The sequence below is a fragment of the Lathyrus oleraceus genome, chromosome 3 (genome assembly GCF_024323335.1).
Source record: "Lathyrus oleraceus cultivar Zhongwan6 chromosome 3, CAAS_Psat_ZW6_1.0, whole genome shotgun sequence".
NCBI lineage: Eukaryota > Viridiplantae > Streptophyta > Magnoliopsida > Fabales > Fabaceae > Lathyrus > Lathyrus oleraceus.
The window spans coordinates 349,808,130-349,832,383 of NC_066581.1; positions in this window are offsets into that span (position 1 = coordinate 349,808,130).

The window sequence follows — 24,254 nt, forward strand, 5'->3', positions numbered from 1 at the left end:
TGACACTTGGCTACCTTCTCAGAGCTAAACCCCAGGCCAAATTTGTCAGACTTGTACGGTACGTCGATCAGTTGACCCCAGCCAGTACGACCACCATCTTCAACCACGGCTTGAGCGTCCTTCAGAGAAATCATAGCAGGAGGAGCACGAATAACCTTGGGTACACAGGAAGTTGGCTTAAGGACAGGATTGGTCGGAGGAACTACTTCAAATGACTGACAAGGAGTCTCAATGAATTCACCATCCATCTCGACGTATCTGAAGGTATGCACACTACTGACAATGTACTCTTCTTCTCCACACACGGTGACAATTTTGCCCTCTGTGGGATACCTCAACTTTTGATGGAGAGACGAAGCTACAGCACCTGACCCATGAATCCAAGGGCGTCCCAGTAAGCAGGAATAGGCAGGACGAATGTTCATTACATGGAAGGTAGTATTGAAGACTTGAGGTCCTATCTTGATAGGGAGGACTACTTCGCCATGGACAACACTCTTCGCACCATCGTAAGCACGTACCACAATGTCACTAGGTTTCAGTTCAATGCTTTTACAATCCAGCTTATCCAGCACAGCTGTCGGCAGCACATTCAAGGAAGAGCCATTATCGATCAACACATGAGACAAAGTGATTCCCCTACACTCAATGGAGATATGCAGGGCTTTATTGTGATTCTTTCCTGCTGGTGTCAGGTCAGCATCGGAAAAGCCTAGGCCATTGTCAACAGCCAAGTGAGCAACATAATTTTCGAACTGATCGACAAATGTTTCCTGAGGCACATGAGCAGTCTTCAAGAATTTTATCAATGCATTGGCATGAGATTCAGAAGATAACAGCAAGGATAACATCGAGATCTTAGACGGGGTATGCCCCAACTGTTCTACCACATCGAAATCACTCTTGCGGATGATTTTCAGCACTTCTTCCATTTCCTGTTTGGCAACATCTTCGGGAGTAACTTCGACCGGTGTCTCTGACTGAGAAGGATTGACTGGTTCCTTTCCTCGAGTTTCAAGGACAGGAGGTGAGATTTCTGGAGAGAAGATCCTTCCGCTTCGAGTAATTTTACTAGTCCCAGCAATGCCACTAGTATTAGCAGCATTATCCACTTGCTTCACGCCATGGACGTAAACATCACCGCCATAATTCCACGGAATAGCTTTGCTTGAGGAATACGGGATCGGGCCAGGTGCAGTGATGATTAGGGGAGCAACCCTGGGCTCAGCAGTAATCTTCACAGGCGCCCTGGTAGCGGTAATCTTCACTGGAACTTTGGACCTAGCAATCACAGATATTTCTTCAATAGGGTTTTCCGCCTTAGGAATCCTTTCGAAGAGAACTGTACGATCGTCCATCAGCCGTTGAATACCATTCTTCAATTTCAAACAGTCCTCGGGTCGGAGTATGCAGAGATTGCAATCTTCAGCACAACCTGGAAATAAACCAGCTTGCAATAAATTCCTCTTTATGATCGGGAGAGGAGATGTTAAGTCCGCCACATTGGAAATGTGAGAATCGTCATCCATAGCATTAACAGTCTTGTCATGGTTAGGCATAGGAGCAGTGATGACATTAGGAGTCTCCGGAGGCTCAAACTCAATTTCTCCAGCTTCGATCATATCCTGAATCTTATTCTTCAATGACCAGCAATCGTTTGTATCATGCCCGGGGCTATCGGAGTGATATGCACACCTGGCATTGGGATTATAACGAGAAGAGGTAGTGTTGGGATTTGTAGGAGGATCTCTAAGGGTGATCAAATTTGCCTTTAGCATTCCCTGCAGTGCCTGTACCAAGGTCATATTGATCCTGGTAAACTACCTTCTTGGCCTGTCTTGTTTGGGCTGGAAGTTTTGAGATGGTGGTGCTGCAATCGTAACTGCTCCGATGTCATGGTCACGGTTTTTCTGGTTACGACCCTTTTGACCGCACACAGCATTTGATTCATTCCTCCCCTGATAGGACCTTTTGGTGCTTGCAGAGGTAGCCGCCTGTATCTTTCCACTTCGGATGCCGCTTTCAACACGTTCACCTGTTAATATAAGTTCAGTGAAACCTGATGAAGAACTTCCCAGTAGATGGCTGTAGAATGGGCCGGTCAGTGTGCCCATGAACATGTCCACCAATTCTCTGTCAGTCATAGGGGGTTTGACTCTGCCAGCCAAATCTCTCCACTTTTGAGCATATTCTTTAAAGCTTTCTTTAGATCCCATAGTCATATTCTGCAACTGTAGCCCGGTAGGCGCTAGTTCAGAGTTATACTGGTACTGTTTATAGAAAGCTGTTGCTAAATCAGTCCAGGTGCGGATGTCAGAGCTCTCGAGCTGATAATACCATTCCAACTGTGTGCCAGACAGGCTCTCTTGGAAGAAATGGATCCATAGCTTCCTGTCAGTGGTATGCGGCTGAATCTTCCTCACATAAGCTCTCAGATGCATCTGAGGACAGGACGCACCATCGTACTTAGTGAAAGTGGGGATTTTGAATTTGCGAGGAATGGTCACATCGGAGACCAGACCCAAACTTTCGAAATCCAGACCGGGCGCCTTCTGACCCTCCATAGCTAGCATACGTTCTTCCAGCAACTTGTACTTATCATCTCTTGGAGAGTATTGTTCATTTTCATAATCTTCATCGTCGTCCTCAGGGTTGAAGAGATCGACATTCTCCTCTTCTGAATCATTCTCTGTCTCCTCTTCTGGACCATTCGGGATCCCAAACTTGACTCCTGCGGCCTGTCCTTTACGCCTTCTTCCCGGGTTAATGAAACTCACAACTTTCTTGTCTTTCTTCTTTTCGAGCAAAAGAGCCTTCAGTTCCTCCTGCCCCTTGGATAAGCTTAACATCATCTCCTTGAATTGAGCATTCCGAGTCTGGAGATCTTTGACAGTTTGTTCGAGATCCATTTTTCTGTTTAGAAGGAAGACCGTGAGAACATTGAACTTGTAGAATACCTGTTATGCAGTGTTATGTTATGCTATGCAATGTATGAAATGTTTTCAAGGACTTTTGGAATTTAACTTTGCGTAAATCACCAACAAGAGAGAAATGTTTATTGCTAATTTCTTTGACCAATGTTCATTACAAAAGGAATAATAATAAAAATACAATGAAAGCTCAAGTCTCCCAGGGGCGGCTTCTTTTTGGGCGAAGATACGCATTGAGTCTTCGTTCCTCATTAAGCTGACTGGTAAGTTCTAACACTTTCTTCCTTTCTGCGACGAACTGAGTCTCGAAAGTATCCCTTTCTTCTCTCAACTGGATCCAGGATCTCTTTAGTTCCTCAACATCGGTAGGCATATCTGGATAAGGAATGATCTGAGGAGCACCTCCTTCAGCTTCAGGTTTGACAATCTGAGGTCCGATCGCAAGATATGGCATGACAAGTTCACGAGCTCTGGCGCGTACCCATCTGAGATAAGGTTCCATAGGAATAGAATTTTTCTGTCCTAACGTACCTCTCTTCACCATGCCCCAAGCTCGTACAAATCTTTGACGGAGGCCTTGGGAATCGTTGTCATAGTCGAACACAATGCCTTCGATGATCATTTCATGTGGGCCATCTCTTCGAGCACAACCAAACTGTCGCAGAGCTAAAGCAGGAGTATAAGTAATACCTCCTCTTATTCCTAGGAGAGGTACATTAAGGAACTCGCCACAACGGTCAATGATGGTAACATTTTCCTTGAACTGAGGACACCAACAGATGTCTGGGTGGGAGAGCGACATTATCCTTTGAGACCATTTCAAATTCTGCTCGTTCTTCAAGACCGATTGAGGAAGGTGCGAAATAAACCACCTAGACAACAAAGGTATGCAGCACATGAGAGTCCCTTGCTTCTTCATGGTACGAGTGTGGAGGGAATGCAAAATGTCTCCCAGCAAGGTAGGTACAGGGTTATGAGTGAGAAATATCTTAATAGCATTCATGTCTATGAATTGGTCTGGATTAGGGAATAACACCAAGCCATGGATTAGCAATGCCAGGATGTCTTCGAAAGCACGAACATTCATAACTTTTAAGAATTCTCGGGCCTTATTTGTCAGGAATTTGGCAAGTAAACCCTTAACTCCACTCCTTGTTACCCAATTAGCTTCAATGTCGGACTTCGTCATGTGTAAAGCTGCGGCAACTTCTTCAGACTTCGGAACCTTTTCTAAACCACTGAACGGTAGTTGATCAAGGATAGGTATCCCAAGCAGTCTGGAGAATTCTTCCAATGTGGGTACCAACTGATAATCTGGGAATGTGAAGCAATGATGTTTAGGGTCGAAGAACTGGAATAAAACTCTCATCATATCTTCTTTGAACCCAGTGGTAACTAAATTGAGAAGAGAACCATGTCTCTTGATGAACTGCGCATGATCGGAAAGTTCTGACACTAAGTTCTTGAGTTGAGGAGAGATTGCTACAAGATTAATCCGGATGGTCTTCCTGGGAGCCATAGCTTTACAAAACAGAGCAAAGTTAAATCCCTAAGTCCTTGAAATGGTTATAATGTCATGATATTATGATGTTATGATGTTATTATGTTATGATGTTATGTAAACAAACACAAGCAAGTCACACAACAATCACTCCTAAGTTTTAAGGCTTGCATGAGTTCCATAGGTAAGTACCCTCCCTACTGAAGTTTGGTTGGTTCAACCTGTCCTAGAATAGTAATCGGGTTCTAAAAGGATCTCCAATCATTGACCTTCCTTCAAGTCCACTTCAGTGCAACACCAAGTGGTTGACCGAAGCTTCCCTAAAGTCCAATCTCAAGGAGTGTAGTATCGAGTCTCAACCAACCCCAGTCGGAACCGAAGTCAGTTATCTCACTACTTTCTAATGGCCAGGATGAGTCAATTAGGGTTCTAAAGGTCTGGTAAATGCTTTAATGACACCACGCAGATGCCAAATTTTTCCTTAAGTAAACATGAGGAACATCAGGACATCCAAAGTGTCACATTGACCGTAGCCATCATTTTAACCATTCCAGTATACGCCGGATAGTCGCGATGATCTATTGCTACTTACCTAAGGTACACTAGATCCGGGTGTAGGATCTTTCACTCAAGAATACCCAAGCAATCCCTTAAAAGTAAATCAGACAATTTTTAAATAAATGATCTTGTTTTTTAAGGTAACCTCTCTTGTAATCGTCCCCAGCAGAGTCGCCAGTTCTGTCATACGGTGAACTGACTTCGGGTGTTTTGCTTTTTATCGCAATGTCGCGGATAGCAAGAGTCGCCACCGACTTTTCTTTTATCCAATAAGGAAAGGTGGAAAAGAACAGGAAAGACCTTAATAGATTTTGGGTTCGGGAGGTACATTATACAAAGGGAAGGTATTAGCACCCTTTGTATCCATGGTTATCCATGGGCTCTTAATTGCTGGATCACTTATATTTTTGTCTGAAAAGTGTTCGTGAATTGTTTAAAAAATGTTTCGAAAAGAGAGTTTAACTTTGTAATGATTCTCGTATGAATGTATACAAAGTATTTATCTCATTTGATTTTGAAAACGGTTTAGAAAAATGTAACTTGGTAATGATTCTAGTATGAATGCATACCAAGTGGTGATTTTCTAGGATTTGTAAAGTGTGAGGGGTGGGAAATGTTTTAGGTTATGATCCAGCAATTGAGAGTTATACCTTCCTAAGGTCGTTATGAACGTTTCCTATCCTTATGAGGGTAAAATTGTCCTTACTATTGAGAAGTAAGTAATTTTACCCTTTGGATGTTTAAGGGTCATCGATAGGTCATTGAAGGCAACAGTTGTAAGGATACCTTAGCATTCGAAGGGACGATCATCATTTAACCGTAGGCTACACCGAAGGGTCATCGAGGGACGAAATCATATATTCGAAGGCAACATCCGAGGGACTATGATTTATTTTATGATGATTTAATCGAAGGGCCATTGCTAAGTGTATCCCCACATTCGCGGGACATGACCGTGGTACCGTAATATCGTAAGGCAAAAGAGAGGTCCAAGATCACATATTTAGAGGCCGTATTTTACAATCGATTAGGTAATTAGGATGAATCTCCACATTAAAATTAATACATTAAAATTAATACATTAAAATTAATTAGGTAATTTAGGGTGAAACTCCACAAGGGTATCCCACAAATAAAGTGGAAGACCTAGACAGCAATCTTTTCCTGGGAAAGGTGAACCTTTACAAAATTCAGCAAACGGGTTAGAGTACCAAGTCAGGATGCAATCAAGGATTGCACCGCAAAAGAAACCAGAACAGCAGTAGGGTCAGATAAACAATGCATGGCTATGATAAAAACATGACAGGTTAGCAAAGGACAGAACAGAAAAATCAGCAACTGTCCCGGTCGCCGCTGCCTCGCCTAGCGAAGGCTTAGCGAATACTCGCTGCATGCTCGCTTAGCGATGTGCTAGCGAGCGGCTGCGGATTCTGGTTTTGATAACAGCATAATGTCAGCAAGCTTCACACCTTATAGCATCCATTACAGAGATTATGTGGTTAGACATTCAGATGTTCATGCATACTTAAATTCATATGTAAAACTTAAGATAGTTTCATAAATTCAATCATGATACCATATGCAAATTAAGAACATAAGGTAGTAATAGCAATGCCAACCTGTTTGTAATCGAATTGTAACCTTGAATTGGCCGATCGGATCGAATTGAGCGGAAGTGACCTTGCTGCCGCCGGCCTTTCCTTCAGGGTTTCCTTTAGGGTTACTCGGAATTCTCAGGGTTAGCCTCCAGGGTTTTCCGTCTGTGAGCGCTAGGGTTTGCTTGCTAGGGTTCTCCTTTCGTCCTTTTTCATCCTCCTTTTTTCTGACTGGAGTTGTGGTATTTATAATGCCTTTTTTCATGACCTAATGGGCTCAGAGTGAAGCCCAGAATTTTCTGTTATCTGTCAGCTTCGCTAGGCGAGCGTGTAGCGAACGTTCGCTAGGCGAGCGTGCAGCGAACGTTCGCTAGGCGAAGGATTTGCTCGCCTAGCGAGCAGGCCAGTTTGGGCCATTTTCTGGATTGGGCCATTCGTGAGCTGGGCCTTTGTTCCTTTAAGATCAGTGTCATAAAAATGAGTCGGAGTGCCCTGAAAAATGTCTTAAAATATTAATGGGCAAATTTTGGAGTATGACACCTACAAAGTGGGAATGCTTACGATGAGCCATTTAGCGCAAGATTGAGTGAACCCAAAACTTCTAAGGAACATACCGAACCCACGTACGAAGTGAAGGAACCAGAGGAATCTGAAAAACAGGAAGGTCTTATAATGAAAGATGATGATATCATACCAGCGTTTTATCAAGGACTTCTCTAAAATAACTAAACCTTTAACCGGTCTTTTAATGAAAGATGATGAATTCATTTTCGATGAAAAATTTAATGAAGTGTTTAATCTTTTAAAGCAAGCGTTGATTTCAGCACCCATTATGCAACCCCCTAATTAGTCAGAACCTTTTGAGATAATGTGCGACGCTAGTGATTATGCCGTTGGAGCCGTTCTAGGACAAAGGAAAGATAAAAAATTACATGTGATTTATTATGCCAGTAGAACCCTAGACGCTACCCAACTTAACTATGCAACAACTGAATAGGAACTACTAGCTGTAGTTTTTGCTATAGACAAATTCAGATCTTATCTAGTAGGAGCCAAAATTATAGTTTACACTTATCATGCTGCCATTCATTACCTATTAAGTAAAAAAGATGCCAAGCCCAGGTTACTCCGATGGATCCTGCTACTACAAGAGTTTGATTTAGATATTCGAGATAAAAAAGACACTGAAAATGTAGTAGTTGATCACCTTTCTAGGCTAGAACACCTGAAACCATACCTCGTACCCATAAATGATGATTTTACCTATGATAGACTGATAGCTAAACTAGAAGCCATTAAAGACAATAGCCTAGGCCCTCATGAGCACTTCCAAAAATCCTTAGCTGTAAGTAACGTGCCATGGTATGTAGACTTTGTTAATTACCTAGCTGCTGATATCATACCCCCTGATCTTGACTACCACCGGAAGAAGAAGTTCTTTAACGATGTAAGAAACTTTTATTGGGACGAACCACTCCTTTTCAAAAGGGGTAAAGACAACATTTTTCGCCGTTGCGTTCTAGAAGAGGAGGTAAAAAAGTATAATTGAGCATTGTCACTCTGCACCCTATGGTGGACATGCGAGCACCTCTAAGACATACGCCAAGATTCTTCAAGCTGGCCTATTCTGACCTACCATGTGGCGCGATGCCCATGCTTGCATTGTCAAATGTGATAGATGCCAACGCATGGGAAATATTTCAAGACGTGACGAAATTCCTCTAAGAAACATTCAAGAAGTAGAACTCTTCGACGTTTGGGGTATAGATTTCATGGGACCTTTCCCACCATCCTTAGGAAACAAGTATATCTTAGTAGCTGTGGACTACGTGTCTAAGTGGATTGAAGCTATAGCTGCACCCACAAACGACACTAGAGTGGTGATCAAGTTATTTAAAAATTACATATTCCCCAGATTTGGAACACCCCGTTTAGTCATAAGCGGTGGAGGATCGCACTTCATATCGAGAATATTTGATAAACTTTTAAGCAAATATGGAGTTAGGCATAGAGTAGCAACACCATATCACCCACAAACTAGTGGCCAAGTAGAAGTATCCAATAAGGAGATAAAACAAATTCTAGAAAAAATTGTTTCTATATCTAGAAGAGACTGGTCTCAGAAGCTCCAAGAAGCATTATGGGCCTACAGAACCGTGCTCAAAACCCCTATAGGAACAACTCCCTACCAACTAGTCTATGGAAAATCCTGTCATTTACCTTTTGAATTAGAGCATAAGGCCTATTGGGTCATTAAAACTTTGAATTTGGATTACCTGACCGCTGGTGAAAAACGTATCCTTGACATCCACAAACTGGAAGAACTCAGGAAATCTGCCTACGAGAATGCCAAAATATACAAAGAGAGAACCAAAGCTTGGCATGACAAGAGAATTGTGAAAAAAGATTTCAATATAGGCGACCCTGTTCTCCTGTTCAATTCTAGGCTACGACTTTTCCTTGGGAAGTTGCATTCAAGATGGACTGGCCCTTTCAAAGTATCTAAGATTCTGAGATCCGGAGCTGTAGAAATCAAGAATGAAACCTGTAGTCCATTCATTGTAAATGGGCAAAGACTGAAGCTCTATAAAGGAGGAGACATTCTGATAGACTACTCCAGCCACACTCTGATAGATCCATCAATTCCTACGACAGATGTATACGTTCCGATCGTCAAGCTAACGACGTTAAACAAGCGCTGCTTGGGAGGCAACCCACGGTTTTCTTATCTTGTTTTACTTTTTTGCATTTATTTACTTTATTTTATTTTTAATCATATTTTCGTCAGGACTAAATATCATTTGCAATGTTTGTGTTTTCAGGATCCTTTTCCCTAACCTTTGCAGGATGCAGAACTTTGATGACATGCACGTGGCTTTCAGAGATGACGCCCAGAGGGAGCGTTACATAGTTCTCTACCAGCGTCATATGGTACCTACACGCTATCCGGACCAGGATTGCATGAACGCCCTAGGCATTGAGCCAAGCATCAAATTCATGTGCCACAAACTCCAATGGGATGAATTCGCTGATGACATGAACAACACCTACAGGAACCTGACTTTGGAGTTCCTCAGCTCGTTTGATTATGATCCTTACTCCGGACCAGATGGACATGATGTTTTCAGGATATTCGGGACTGAGTACTCTTTCATCCAGAAGGAGTTCGGTGACTTATTAGGTTTTCAGACTACCCCCGACGTTATCCCTGAGACGCCGATGGGATACTTTCTGAGTAAGGAAGTGGAGAAATTATGGAGCGATATCTCTAGTGGAGGGAGTCAGGATCCTTTCACTCAGTTGTCCCAGGTTATCCACAACCCTGCTATGAGGTACTTTCAGATGATACTGGCGCACTTCTTTCTTGGAAAACCAGATGATGAGACTCTGCTGAGTGAGGAAGAGATATTTTTGTTATTCTGTGCATCCCAGTCACGCTCTGTGGCATGTGGGAATTTCCTACTGTGTGGCCTTAGCAATGTTTCCAGATCATCCGAAGGAGTTATTCATATATGAGGGATTGTCACGCAGATTGCCATTGCCTTAGGCCTATCCTGCAAGTTGCTCCATCTCAGGACTTTCTGTGGCCATACTACTATGGATATTGATTTCTGCTTGACCAGATGATTGATGAGGAGATCCTCTTTCAATCCCAGACAGTTCAGATTGTTGATTGATAGCGAGATGATACACAACTTTACACTGCCATACCCGATGATGACCAGTGTTCATGACCCAGCTAACTGGAGTTATGCTTTGGAAGGTCATGGAGAGAATGTTGAGGAGCCTAGATCCCCTCCTGTTGCTGATTATACTCCTACGCCGCTTTCACCCAGGATTACTGTGCTCTCTAATAATTTATCTTTGCAAACCCCAGATGTCCACACGCAGATTGTCGAGTGTCGCAGAGAGATTACCGAGCTTAGGCAGGAGGTGGCTGACCTTACTTTATAGATGGCGGTATCCGATCTTACACATGCTACTGAGGCTGATTGTTTGTACCAAGAGATAGCAGAGCTTCGTTAGGAGATAGTCGTACTTCGTGGATCCAGTCAGGCAGAGGAGCCCCCTGCTGTTTAAGTTTACCGTCTCGTTTATCTTTTCTTATTTATGTTTATATTATTTTTCGCATTTCCCTGACTTATTTTATATTATCGCATTCGGTATATTTTCTAATTATGTTAGCACTTTGATATTTCCATATATTTCCATATATATATATATATATATATATATATATATATATATATATATATATATATATATATATATATATATATATATATATATATATATATATATATATATATATATATATATATATATATATATATATATATATATATATATATATATATATATATTATGTGTGTTTATTTTATTTATATTCCTATTATAATCTAATAGCATTATTTTATTTGTTTAATGTTTAATTTTATTTTCATAAATTGTGCAAGCCTTATTTCATTAGGAAAAACAATGAAAATGCTATCCGGACCCCCAAACCAAAAAAAGCATGGAGAAGCCCATACCAATCTTCAAATTTCGGCCCAGCTTCAATTGCTCCTGTGGCGCCCGCCACGACGTCTGGTATAAGCGGGGAAAATTTATATATTTCACCATTTTTAACCCTTCAAACTTCCAAAACCCATTTTTTCCTCTTCCCAAAACTCCCTTGAACCCCATAAAAGCTCATACATTTCTCATTTTCCCACCATACAATTTACCTTTCCAACTTCCATTTTAATTTTCATCCATCAATATCCATAAAAATCCCACCTTTTACCACACTATATATATAAACTCATTTTCATCTTCTTCAACACACTCAAAGAGCAAAATAATGGAGTTCAACGGAAATATTCTTCGCGAAGGGAAACCTGGGGATAGGCAGAGAAGGATTATTGAAAGATTGCAAAATCGGGAAATTCTCCCGACGAGGTACGTGGATGATAACTGTCTTTATACTTTGGGTATCTACCATAGTGTTTTTCATTTGTTAGATTTTTTAGGCTTGCACACTATCTTTTTAAACAGAGAGCCTACCTATGAGCGACTGACAGTCAAATTTTTAAGTTCTTTAATTTATATTGTCAATCCTAACACTGCTAGTACAGTTGGTACTGTTAAATTTCGAATGTTTGCTATTGAGTGTGAGTTTAGTACCAACGAACTAGCAGGTCTGTTAGGAATTCCTCATGGGGAAGGTGCTATTTGTGAGGCCCCTTTGGATTCAGATTGGTCGGTCGAGGTGTTTTCCTTCTAGCAGAGATTGTCTAATACTTCAATAAATTATTTTGAAGGAATTCTTGCCTCGACCATCCATAACCCGACCATCAGAGTTTTTAGATATCTGTTGGCATGTACTATTTTTGGCTGGGAGAATCCAAATAAGGTTAATGCTCGGGAGCTTCTATTTTTACAAGGAAGCCTCACAAATAGGAGTATTAATTCGGTCCCATTTATGATTGCTCATATGGCTTTAACTCTTAATAAAGCGGGACCTATTGTTTTTGGAGGACTCATTACGTCTATTGCTCGGGCTCTTAACCTGAACAATGAGATAGCTACCTTAGCTCCCTTAGCTCCTCGCACAATCAACCTTAAATTTCTGAGAGATATGAAATTGTGCCGAGTGAGAAAAGAGGGAGGTTATGTGCTTACGATTCATGGTATAACTATCCCATTTGTTGTCTTACCGTGCACTAGACGTACTGATGTACGTAATGAAAGGAACTGGACCTATGTTTTAGATGCTCCACCTGTTTTAGGTCCACTTCCTCCTAATGTTTCTGATGAGGAGGGACACAACACTGATGAAGAGTTTGATCAGAGAGAGCAATCTCCCATACCTCATGTGTCCCCCCATCACCCTTCACCATCACACACTGCACCATATTCTTCTTTTGCAGGTTCTGCTCCTGGATTCTATATTACTGAGGAGATGTGGCGCGACCACATGGCTAGAGAACAAAGGCGTGATGACCTAGTCTCTACCATTCAACAACAATTGGCAGACAACATGAGTTTCATGCAAGAATCGCAGCGGAGGATAGATCGATCCTATACGACTGTTGCACAGACTCTACTTGCGATCACAAACGAGCAATCCCGTCAGCGGAACTACCACCGTGAGCATTTTGCACTGATGGAGGCCACTCAGGGTTCCATTTTAGGCAACCTTCGAGAGGTGAGGACTGCTCAGGATTCCTTATCGGCTAGGATGGATCAGAGAGACCGTCGTCACAGCAGATCCCGTCGTCCACCTCAGGATGGAGAAGGAATCAGTGGCCAGCAGTGGTGTGACATGTTACTCCCCCCTTATCTTATTTCGAAACATTGGGGACAATGTTTGATTTAAATGTGGAAGGAGATTTTATCGCTTTCTATTTTCCTTTGCTGTTTTTAGTTAGATTGTTTATTTTTATTGCTTTTTAGTTGTTTACTTTGTTTTATTTTGCTTTTAGTTAGAGTGTTTTAGAAAATGCACGTGTCTGACGAGTCACCAGTATAGTGTATCTTTAGTACATCCTAATCTCCCCATTCCTTTAGCCCTACCAAATTTTTTTGCAAAAGAAAACGGTGTTATTCTGAAAGTTTTTTTAGCTTTAAAGACAGGTTTGAGTTAGGATATGGTGACTTGGGAGAACTTTTTGAAACATCAGTATCGTTTTAGCACCATAGACTTCATGAATATAGGAATCACTCCCGAAACCCCATATACCATGGCCTTAATCACCATTTCAGTATAGTCCTCAGTAGTTTATTCTAGCAGTCAGCTCCGCCCTACGCATCCTCTACGTAGGGGACCGATGAACATAAGTGAATGATCTGGTGAAATAAATAAAGAAAAAGGAAAATTCCGGGATAGGTGGCCCCCACAAGGTCATTTAAACCAAAAAGTTGTAAAAATTTGCTGCAAAAGAAAAAGAAAAAGAACTCACCCGCTGTTAGTTGGTTCATAGGTATGTGGCACTGAACTCGGTAGGGCGGATTATGATCCGATTCCCCACAACTTCATTTGGGTCACATAAAAGGGTTTACACAGATTTATGTGCCAGAAACCCCATGTTTAGGATCAGAACCGCTAACCGGTCACTCTGCTATGAAGCATGTACGGATAACGGGCTTAATGTGATTGCGCCTGAATGAAAAGGATCCAAAACGAGATGAAGAGGTAGGCCTAGGTATTGTGGGATAATATGGGTTGGTTAATATAGGAATGGAGTTTATGTCTATGTCTGCGGATAAGTGTCATCACGATACCCTTGATTCACTCAGTTAGTACCTATCACTGCATCCCGACTTGAACTTAGAAGCCTTTCTAGCCCGAATCACTCGTTGACACCGGTTTTTCTTCTTCTTTGAGCTTTTAAGTGTTTTGCTTGAGGACAAGCAAGGGTTTAAGTGTGGGAGAATTTGATGACACTGAAATTCACCGTATTTCCGACTCCGATTTCGCATGCATTTTAGTTGTTTTATTGTTATTTTGTTATGTTATTACTATGTTTTTCTTTGTTTTCAGGTTTTCAGTCTAATCGGAGCCCCGATCGAGAAAAGGAGCGAAAATGAGCTAAAAAGCCTAAAAATCAGCATTTTACACTTGTGGCTCCCACTGTGGCTGGCGCCATGGGTCCAGCCATGACGTGTCCTAGTTCAACTCCTCCTTAACTGCCACATCTCCCACGATCTCCACTTGGACGCCACAATTTACTCCTATGGCCAGCGCCATGATGTTGTGGCGGGTGCCATGATGTTGTGGCGGGCGCCACAAGAACAATATGTTTCCCTCCCTTTTTCAAACTGAAGGGCATCCTTGTCATTTCCATTATTTTCCTTGCTTATAAATAGAGCCTTGATTTCATTTGTTTTTTCATCCAAACTTAGTTACAACTAGGCATATATCAGTATTGTGTAAAAGTGGTAATCGCTTCACATCGGAGTGTTGCCACACTGTGTAATCGAGTTTGGAGCACTTTGGAAGGAAGTTAATCCTGCCGCCATTTTTTATTTCTGTTACGCACTTTATTCGACCCTCCGATTGGATCAGGTTTTATTACTTTACCTTTGTCTACTTTACTTTCCCGCACTCGCACTTTACTTTATTTATTTCCCGCACTGCCTTTACTTTGTTTACTTTCCCACACTGCCTTTACTTTGTTTACTTTCCCGCACCGCCTTTACTTTATTTATTTTCCGCACTGCACTACTTTTATTTACTTCTTGCACCACACTACTTTTATTTATTTTCCGCACTCGCACTTTACTTTGTTTATTTCTCGCACCACATTACTTTTATTTATTTTCCGCACTCGCACTTTACTTTGTTTTACTTTCCTGCACCGCACTACTTTTATTTATTTTCCACACTCGCACTTTACTTTGTTTATTTCTCGCACCGAACTACTTTTATTTAAATTAAAATGCATCTTTACTTTACCATGTCTAGCTAAACCTATAAAGGTTAGAATGTAAGGATCGTAATTGAACCGATAATCCGTACAATTGTTCGTAGAAACACTTAAGGGCTATTTTGACTTTCAACTTAAGTTTTCCCGCACTTAATTTCCGTTGGGTAAGATCGAAAGTCGTCTGACGTCTATTTAAACTTAGTTGTTTTTAACTATTTCAAATACAGCAAAATCGCTTTGTTTAGTTCATTAGGAGTTTTTAACTTAAAAAGGAAAGTGATTTTAAAACTATTTTCGGACGCGTTTATAAGTTTAGAGTCTGGTTCGTGAGAACCTCTTTTGGTTAAGAAATCCAGGTCAAAATACTTTTCAACTTAGTCAAGATACTATATTTCTTAAAAATAGGTTTACTACTCTAACGCAATGCGCGCCTTTTTATAAGTGACAATAAGAGGGTTTGATTAGGGAGTACAACTCGGTTCTAAATACGCGAAAGCGACAGTTCCCGTTAAATTGGTTCTTTTCAAAGTAGGAAACATTGCCCATAAGTAATTCTATTAGCAAGTACTTGGATTATTAATTGATTATGTGAATTACATTCAAACCTGTCTTTATTAATTGTATTTAATTTAATACTTTATTTTTCATTGTGCACTCTTAAAAACCCTATTTCAATTACCTTAGATAAACACCATAACAATAGATAACAATAGATTGACATTTGGTCTTTGTGGATTCGACAATCTTTTATATTACTCTGACGCGTTCGTACATTTGCGAAAAACAACGCATCAGCTCGCACATGGGAATCTGAAGTGTTTGTTTGTATGCGTTATAATGGATAAAACATCACTCGTCTATAAAAAAATTTATAGTCACGCTAGAGAGGAAAATGATTTGATTGATTGAGATTGTTTTTAGGTGGACAAAAGATACTTGAGAAATGAAGCGTACGCCAACCACTCGTTTATTCAAGGAGAAAAAGGATGTGCAACCCACATTCCCTTTTCGTTCAAGTTTGGAAATTTAAAAATTATTGGCGGAAGAGGAATATTCGAAGCAGTGAGGCGTGCGCATCCCATTTGTTTATTCGAGAAGAAAAATTATGTGAACCCCTATTCCTTTTTCATCCAGGCTTGATTAAAGTGTTTTATTCGGAGGACGAATATTCGAGCAATGAAGTGTACGCCAATCACTCGTTTATTCGAGGAGCAAAAGGATGTGCATCCTCCATTCCCTTTTCAACCGATTTTATTGAGAAAAAGATTTTCAACGCGTTTTTGGTTAAGTTTGGAAAAAAATACTTGATGTTGATCAAGTGTTTGATTTGTATTTGTTTGAAATTGATTTGATTGTGAAATGGTTTTGAAAATTAACTTAATGTTGATCAAGTGTCTTTGATTTTGAAAGATTAATTTTAATGGCCTTTTATTTTTAACTTGATTTTTGACTAACTAAATAATTAATAAAAATAAAATGGAATAAAACAATAATAATGAAATAATAATACAACAAAAGGAGGGTGCAAACATGCAAAAGGGTGGTGGTAAAGTAAAAACAAACATGGGCTTGGGCCAAAATAAATATAAAAATACTAGAAAAGAAACAAATGGGGAAAATATGAAAACCAAGGGGAAGCATTAGCAAAACGCTTACGCCCTAAGAATTAGGAGGCCCTTCCGATTGATAGGCCAAAGGGAGGGGCACACTGATCATTAACTCCCAAGTAACCATCCGATCATGATCATAATGGTTCATATTGCATCTCTTGGTCAAACAAGCGTGGCCATCAAATTGGCATACCTTGGAAGTCGACCTTAAATCTAATGGTGGAACACATGGGAATCCTGTACAAAATCCCTTCCAATTTTTCCAAGACAAGCCAAATGGCGCCTGACATGTGTAAATAGAATAAAAAACAAAAGGAAACTGGTGAATCTAAGGGTGGAGATTGATATGGAAATCTCAACACTCTTCTCTCACTCTCGCATTTTCTCTCAATCCTTCCCCAACTCATATAAAACAAAATCGTGAATCAATGCACAAGAATGCTAGAACATGATTCAATCACCAACGAATAACACAACTAAGCACTTAGGATCAATTATAAAGCATTTAACAAGAAAAAAAAGAGAAATCGGAGGCTCAAAGTTCAAACCAAAACAAGATCGATCGAGCCTCAATCTCAACCATTAAAGGGAAGCAATCATGGAATCACACTTAGAATCATCTTAGGATCATTTCTAGGTAATTAAACCATGTAAGACACGCATGAATCTAATTTCTGGAAAAATATCATGAAGGTTACGAAGAACAACAATAATACAAACCCTAATTTTGAAATTAAATGACAATGATTATGAATTGGAGCACACAAGCATGAGGGGAACACTCAACACCAATGTAGAAACAAAATCGTATCAAGAAATTGTAGAAAAAAAAGGAAAATATATATGACTGGAGTTAAACTCCGATGAAGAACACTGCGAGATCTTGAGTTTTCCAATGAGAATTTCCTAAAATCGGGGAGCTCCAATCTTCCATGAAACATGTTTTCTTTGCTTCTTTCTACTTGTTTTCTCCTCCTTAACCTTTTTTTGGCATTCTTCTACTCCAATTCATATTGATTTCCTCCTAAAACTCCATTTGATTCGTGACTCTGCTTTGGATTTTCTCTAAAATCTTGTTTCAATGATGGATGCTAACAAGATACACTCAATGCAAGATTTGGAAGTTGTTCATAATCAAGAATAACTTCTCAAATTTGCAGAGTTACTCGAGCTATTTTTGGTAAAAGAATGAAGCTATGGATTTAATATGAATTGTTATGCTCGAGGATAGAATTTTTGTGGTTGCTTATCTCAGTGACCAATGTTGGTTTATATAGGTTGGTTTTAGGTTAAATTTAAGTGAGTGTGTGGGCTTTTGTAAGCATGTGAGTTCAAGATACTTGTGAAAGTTTTTTATCAAACTCTTGTGAGGTTTGAGTGAGGATAATCAAGTTTGTTATGAGCTGCAAATGTGAGTGATTCTTATGTGTTTTGGCCCGGATTTCATGGGAAGGAAGTTGCATACCATGTGCAAAATTTCCATGTGATTCATGTATATATGTCATGTAAACCATCATGAATGAATGAAAATGATTGATTCGTATCTTTTAATTGAGTTTTGATTTATTTCATTTTATTTTGGTTAAATTTGGGATGATGATAATGATGTACATGATGTATGCATAGCATTTTATGGTGATGATGGTGTATAACATGAACATGGTGATGCATCATCAAATTGGTAATGGTGATGATGATGTAAAGAATGAATGTAAATTCCAATTCATTTTTCCTTGTTTTATTTTCTGATGATGGAATAAAATACATGATGAATATGATGATAATTATATGGTGTTGTAATTCCATGGGAGAATTCAAGATTGAGGCGATGAACATGATGATGTATGGTGATGATTATCCAAAATTGGCCATAAATAAATTGTGAACATGTAACAAGTTATTCAAATATTCATTTAAATTCAAATTCACTTATCCTTGTTTATTGAATTTAAAAATGACATGGTGATGATGTAAATGATTAATGTGATGTATGAATGACACGATGAAAAGGTAATCAAGAATGAAACCTAAACATGTCTCATGTGTAAGTTCACATTTATCTTTTGTCTTTTTTAGTTATTTTGACTATTAACTTGACTTTAAATATATGATGGACAATGTGTATGATGAATGATAAATAATGCAAGACACATGATGGATGAAAAATGAATAGAAATATATAAAAGGAATTAACATCTGTCTTTTACCTCAAGTCACTATTTTGTTGACTTTGCTTTGACTTTCTACAAGATGACTTTTAATGCAGGAAAACAAAAAATGGCTAAAGCAATTAACATGGCCAATGCATATGAAAAATGTATAATGAAAGTAAATTGTGATGAATGAGAATTCAACTTTGAGAAATCCAAAAGGTTGACTTTTAGTTGACTTATGATCTAAGGGAATACAATGCATGTGGTGATGCAAATGACTATATTACTTAGGAGAAAAATTTAGGGTATGAAATTGGGTCACACTCTCAGGAACCTCCTTAGTCACCCTTTTATGGACCTCCTTGATCACCCCTCTAATGCACCTCCTTGGTCACCCTCTCATCCACATCACTAGACACCCTTTTCTTTACCTCTTTGGTCACCTTCTCCCGCACCTACTTGGTCAACCTCTCCTCTACCTCCTGGGTCATACTCTCTTGAATCTCTTTGGTCTCCCTCTCCTTTAACGCTCACCAGGATATGATACCCATTTCTTTTCCAGGTTATCATCTTCTAAGAATAAAAATATTTTACATTTACATCATAAAAATGGTATTAGTATTAAATAGAAAAATTAATGATCATATATACTTGTAAAACAAATCAAGAAAGTTAAAATAAATACCTTAAGTTCGATCCATATACTCTTATTCAATTTAGAATTAACTTCAATCTAATCATCTAATAAAATACTCACTTTGTTTCTACCAAGTAGTGTCGCATAAATCTTAAAATATGTAGCATGTTCACCATAACACTTACCATTTTGTCAACAAGAATTGATCGACAACCTAATACTGATGTTGCAAGCTTGTGTCAACTTGGACATCATCGTGGCACTTCTAGATTTTATTTTACTTTTATTCTTGGTCTATGTGGTTGTATGAAAGGTGGTTATTGTAGAAGAGGTTTTGGTTGTAGGAGAGATGGTGGTTGTAGGAGAGGTGGTGGCTATGGGAGAGGTGATAGTTAAATCGCCCATCTCTGTAGAAACAACAATTGACAAAAAACATATTACTTCCGAAGAGCACTTCATATGTTTAACCTCGTAATTATTTTACTTAAAATAATTTAAAAACAACACTAAAAAGGAAAACATATTTTATACAAAAAAAACCTACTTCCATTTTAATTAACATAATCAGAATAACATAATTCAAACAATAAAAACTAACATTTCTAAGTTAAGTGCATGAATAAAGTGAATTAAGAGAGTTACATATTGAATATGTGACGAAGAAGATAAACAATGGTGGAGAAAGTTTCATTGATGTTTGGTTGTCTTTCCTTCGTTTCAAGCTATGTTTAAACTTTAATGGTATTATAATGTTGAAAGGAGAAAACATACGTTGATGTTGAAAACTTATGTGTGTTGGAAGGGATGATATTTAGAAAACGATTATGGAATATGAATTTAGATGTTAGGGAATCTAGATGGAAATGATAAAGATGAATATCGCCGATGGTATATTTTTTGAAAAGACCTTTCGATTTCGAGTGAGAATGTAGATGAATAGAGTTGGAAACTAAATAAATAGTTCGAGACTATAGCTCTGGAAATTACATGCAAAATATATTTCCTCTCAATTGGACAAATCAACCAAGGGAATAAATAAACTTTAAATAAAATAAAAAAGAGAAAAATATATTTATAAATAGATAACTAATATAAACTCTCGGTTGTCTAAGCCAACCGAGGGAATAGATTTATTTGAAATTAAAAAAAAAGTGAGGTGCCAATTTAAAAAAAATAGATAAATTTTAATTAGAAAAGAAAAGAAAAGCGCCTTCTAAAATTTAAATAGATACATTATAAGAAAAGTAAAAGTAAAAATTGCAAGAGTTAAGATTATAAGCGTGGTCCCTTCACCATATTTCCTCTTGGTTGGATGTAACAACCGAGGGAATAGGTAGTAAATTTTTTAATTAAAAAAAAATTAAGGTGCCTAGTGGAGTAATTGTACCTCGGTTTGTTAGAACACTAAGGTAAATGTTTATTAGGAAATGTAATATTTGTAGTAACGATTGTGGTCAAATTGTGTGCAATATGTCGTAGTTCTGGTTTGTCTGATCATTTCCCTCTTTTAGTAGTCGCATATGAGATGAATTAGAGTCTTTAACCTTTATGTATGAAGAGTTTTTTCAGATTTGTTGGGATATAAATATTTTTTTCATTGTTAAGTGGTGATCGTTCAATGTGTTTGGATTGGATGAGTTTGTTCTAAAGGAGAAGTTTGAGTTGTTAAAAGGAAACCTCGAGGAGTGGCATTCAAATCATGGAAAGAATATTGGATGGATACTAAAAGAGGTCAATGAAAGATTGATGATCTTTGATAAAAAGGAGGAGGTGGATGCACTTAGTGATTCAGAGAGGGAGGAAATTTGTTATGTTGCGGCTCAAGTTATTTTTCTCTTTAGATTGATTTGTAGTGTACAGTTTCAGAAGGCTCTCGTGTTATGACTTAAAGATGGTATTGTGATTCTGAAAAAAAATCATGGTCTAATGGAAGATAGAAAAATAAATAATTTAATTATCAATTTAAATGTTAACAACGTTCAGGTGAAGGGTGTTATAGGTTTTAGTGAACTTGTTTTCAATAATTTTAAGAATTACTTTAAGTATTGATAATCTTCATTTAATATATTTCAGCCCTAATTATGCATACATGGTTGATACACCATTATGTGAATAGGAGGTAAGACAATTTGTCTAGGACTATGATAGTTTTAAAAGTATGGATCCTGACAAGATTAATTTTTTGTTTCTGAAAAGATTGATGGCTAGAAATTAAAGTAGATTTTATGAGATTTTGTTTGAGTCCTACTCAAATGGGAAGTTAGATAAAGGCTATAATTGAAATTTTATCCTTTTAATTCCTAAAGTATCCAATCCTCAAAGAGTGATCGATTATAAAAATGTTTCCTTAGTAGGTTGCTTGTATAAAATTCTGGCTAAAGTTTTAGCGAACATGTTAAATATATTACTGATAAGTGATATATGAGTCTCAATCGACTTTTGTGAAAGGAGACAAATCCTAAATGATATATTATGGAGAATAAGGTGGTGAATGATGCAAAAAAGAAAAGAAAATGAGTTGATAATGTTGAAAGTGGATTTTAAAAATGCGTATGATTTAGTTGAATGGAAATGCTTTAACTTCAAAATGGCTAAAATCCATTTTTCAATTAAATGGAGGAAGTGGATCATGGAATGAATAAGTACTTCGACGATGTCAATGGTAGTCATATATGTGAGTTTTCCATCAGGAGTGCATTAAGGATACCTTTTATCTTTGTTTTTGTTCTTGATTACAGATGAAGGAATGAATGTTATATTAACTAAATAAATTGAAGCGGGTTTGTACAAGGGTTATTGTGTAGGAAAAGATTTGGTCTATCAGACTCAAGTCTCTTATATGCAACTTCCAGATGATATATTGTTAATTGGTGAGAAATGTTGGAAAAACATTTGAGTTATTAAGGCAAAACTCATCCTTTTTTAAGTTATTTCGGCATTGAAAAGTAAATTTCAAAGAGTATACTTCAGAGTTTAGTAAAAATGAGGCTTGATTACATTAGAGTGCATATGGGTTGCTTTCTTCAGAAGCGTTGACTGGTGTATCTAGAGTTTGACTTTAAGTTCGTAACTTCTTCATATTATCACTTTGGTTCAGATTCAGATGATGTCCAAAGTCCAGAGTTTTTCTATCCAAAATCTCTTTTTGTCCAAAGTCCAAAGTCTGTGTTGCTCAACTTTGATCAGCGTATGTCTTGTTCAGATTCTGCTTTATTCAGGATCTGACTTGTTTCGATTCTTCTCTATTTAGGATTTGACTTGTCCAAATTTTGCTTTACTCAACTTTAAGCTTGTTCAGCATTTGCTTGATTCAGGTTTTGGCTTGTTCAGATTCTGCATACTCAACAAACTATTAGAGTACAAAATTGTTCTTTATACATTGTTATCATTAAGGATAATAGATGTAGAACCAAACTATTCCAACAATATGTTTTCTTAAGTCCTTTTCTTGCTATATTGTTGCATTTTACATGCTTTTATGCACAAGAAAGTTGCATGAGGACAAGCAACGGTTTAAGTGTGGGGGAGTTTGATAACACATAAAATGCACTAATTTATTAGCTCGATTTGCACATGTTTTAGTGTCAATTTTATAGATTTTTGTAGTGTTATGCTGGTATTGCGTGTTTATATAAGGTATTAATCAATTGGAGGCCTCTGCGTGTCAAAATGATCAAAAACGACGAAAACGGGAAGAAAATACAAGTTTTTTGCTGTCATGATGGGTACACTGCTGCCATGATGGTCGTCATACCACTAGGAAGGTCAAACCGTCAACATCTGGTTAACAAAACAAGAAAGACACGTTAGAGAACCCCGATGAGTAAATCATCCACCCAGTTGACGCCCGTTAGGACTCACGATCGTGAGCCTACGTGGATGAGTTATGACATGCAGACCGTCAGCCCCAACAAATGCCTGTCATAATGTTGTTTCCCGCCCCAAGCTTCAGAAATCAGTTTTTCAATCTCCACTACTTTAGCACATTTTTGATAACTTTATGTACGAGTTTCAGCCTATAAATAGGCCCTTAGGAATCAGTTTTAGACATCCAAGCTTTGTCATAGCTAGAAATTTACTTGTAAAAGCATTTACATCTTGCATTGAGGTGTTTTTGCAACCATAATTTTAGGTGTTTGGAGATTTATTTTCTGCAAAGTGTAGATGCTCCTTTTCATTGTTATTGTTGTTGAATTTGTTAATTTTGTTGATGTTGTTTTCGTATCTATACCAGAATTAAAGTCTTTGATTGAAACAATTTAATTTATTCAAATTAATTGCTTATAGGTTCCATATTTTTTTCACACTACTTTACTTTTCATATGCTTTATTTAATGTCTAATATTTTCAACCTCAACGAGACCTCTATTTTTATAGTTTTTAATATATCAGTTTAACTCATCTGAGTCTAGAATGTGAGGACCGTCGTACCAATAATACTCTAATAAATCGTATGAATAATGATTATAACAAGGATTATTTTTAAGCCTGAAAATACGAAAGTTGAAATAAAACAATATCGGTTTCAACTCGAAAGAGTGAAACTTGTATCTCAATGTAAAAAATTCATTAAATAATTTTAAGATACAACGAAAACACTTTTTTAATTAATTTAAGAAAATTTAATTTTAGAAAAATTGATTTTAATTTTATAGACAGACACATAAAAACCAACGTTTATACGTTTACAATTCAATACCGGTCACTCTAATGTGAACGATACATTTAAATTACTTTACTACTAAAAATTGTTTTAAAATTCGGTATCGATAAAACAATTTTAAACTTAATTCTTTTTTACAATTTCTTTTCTTTATTATAATTATAAAATAGTACAATTTTGTGAATGCCAACTGTCA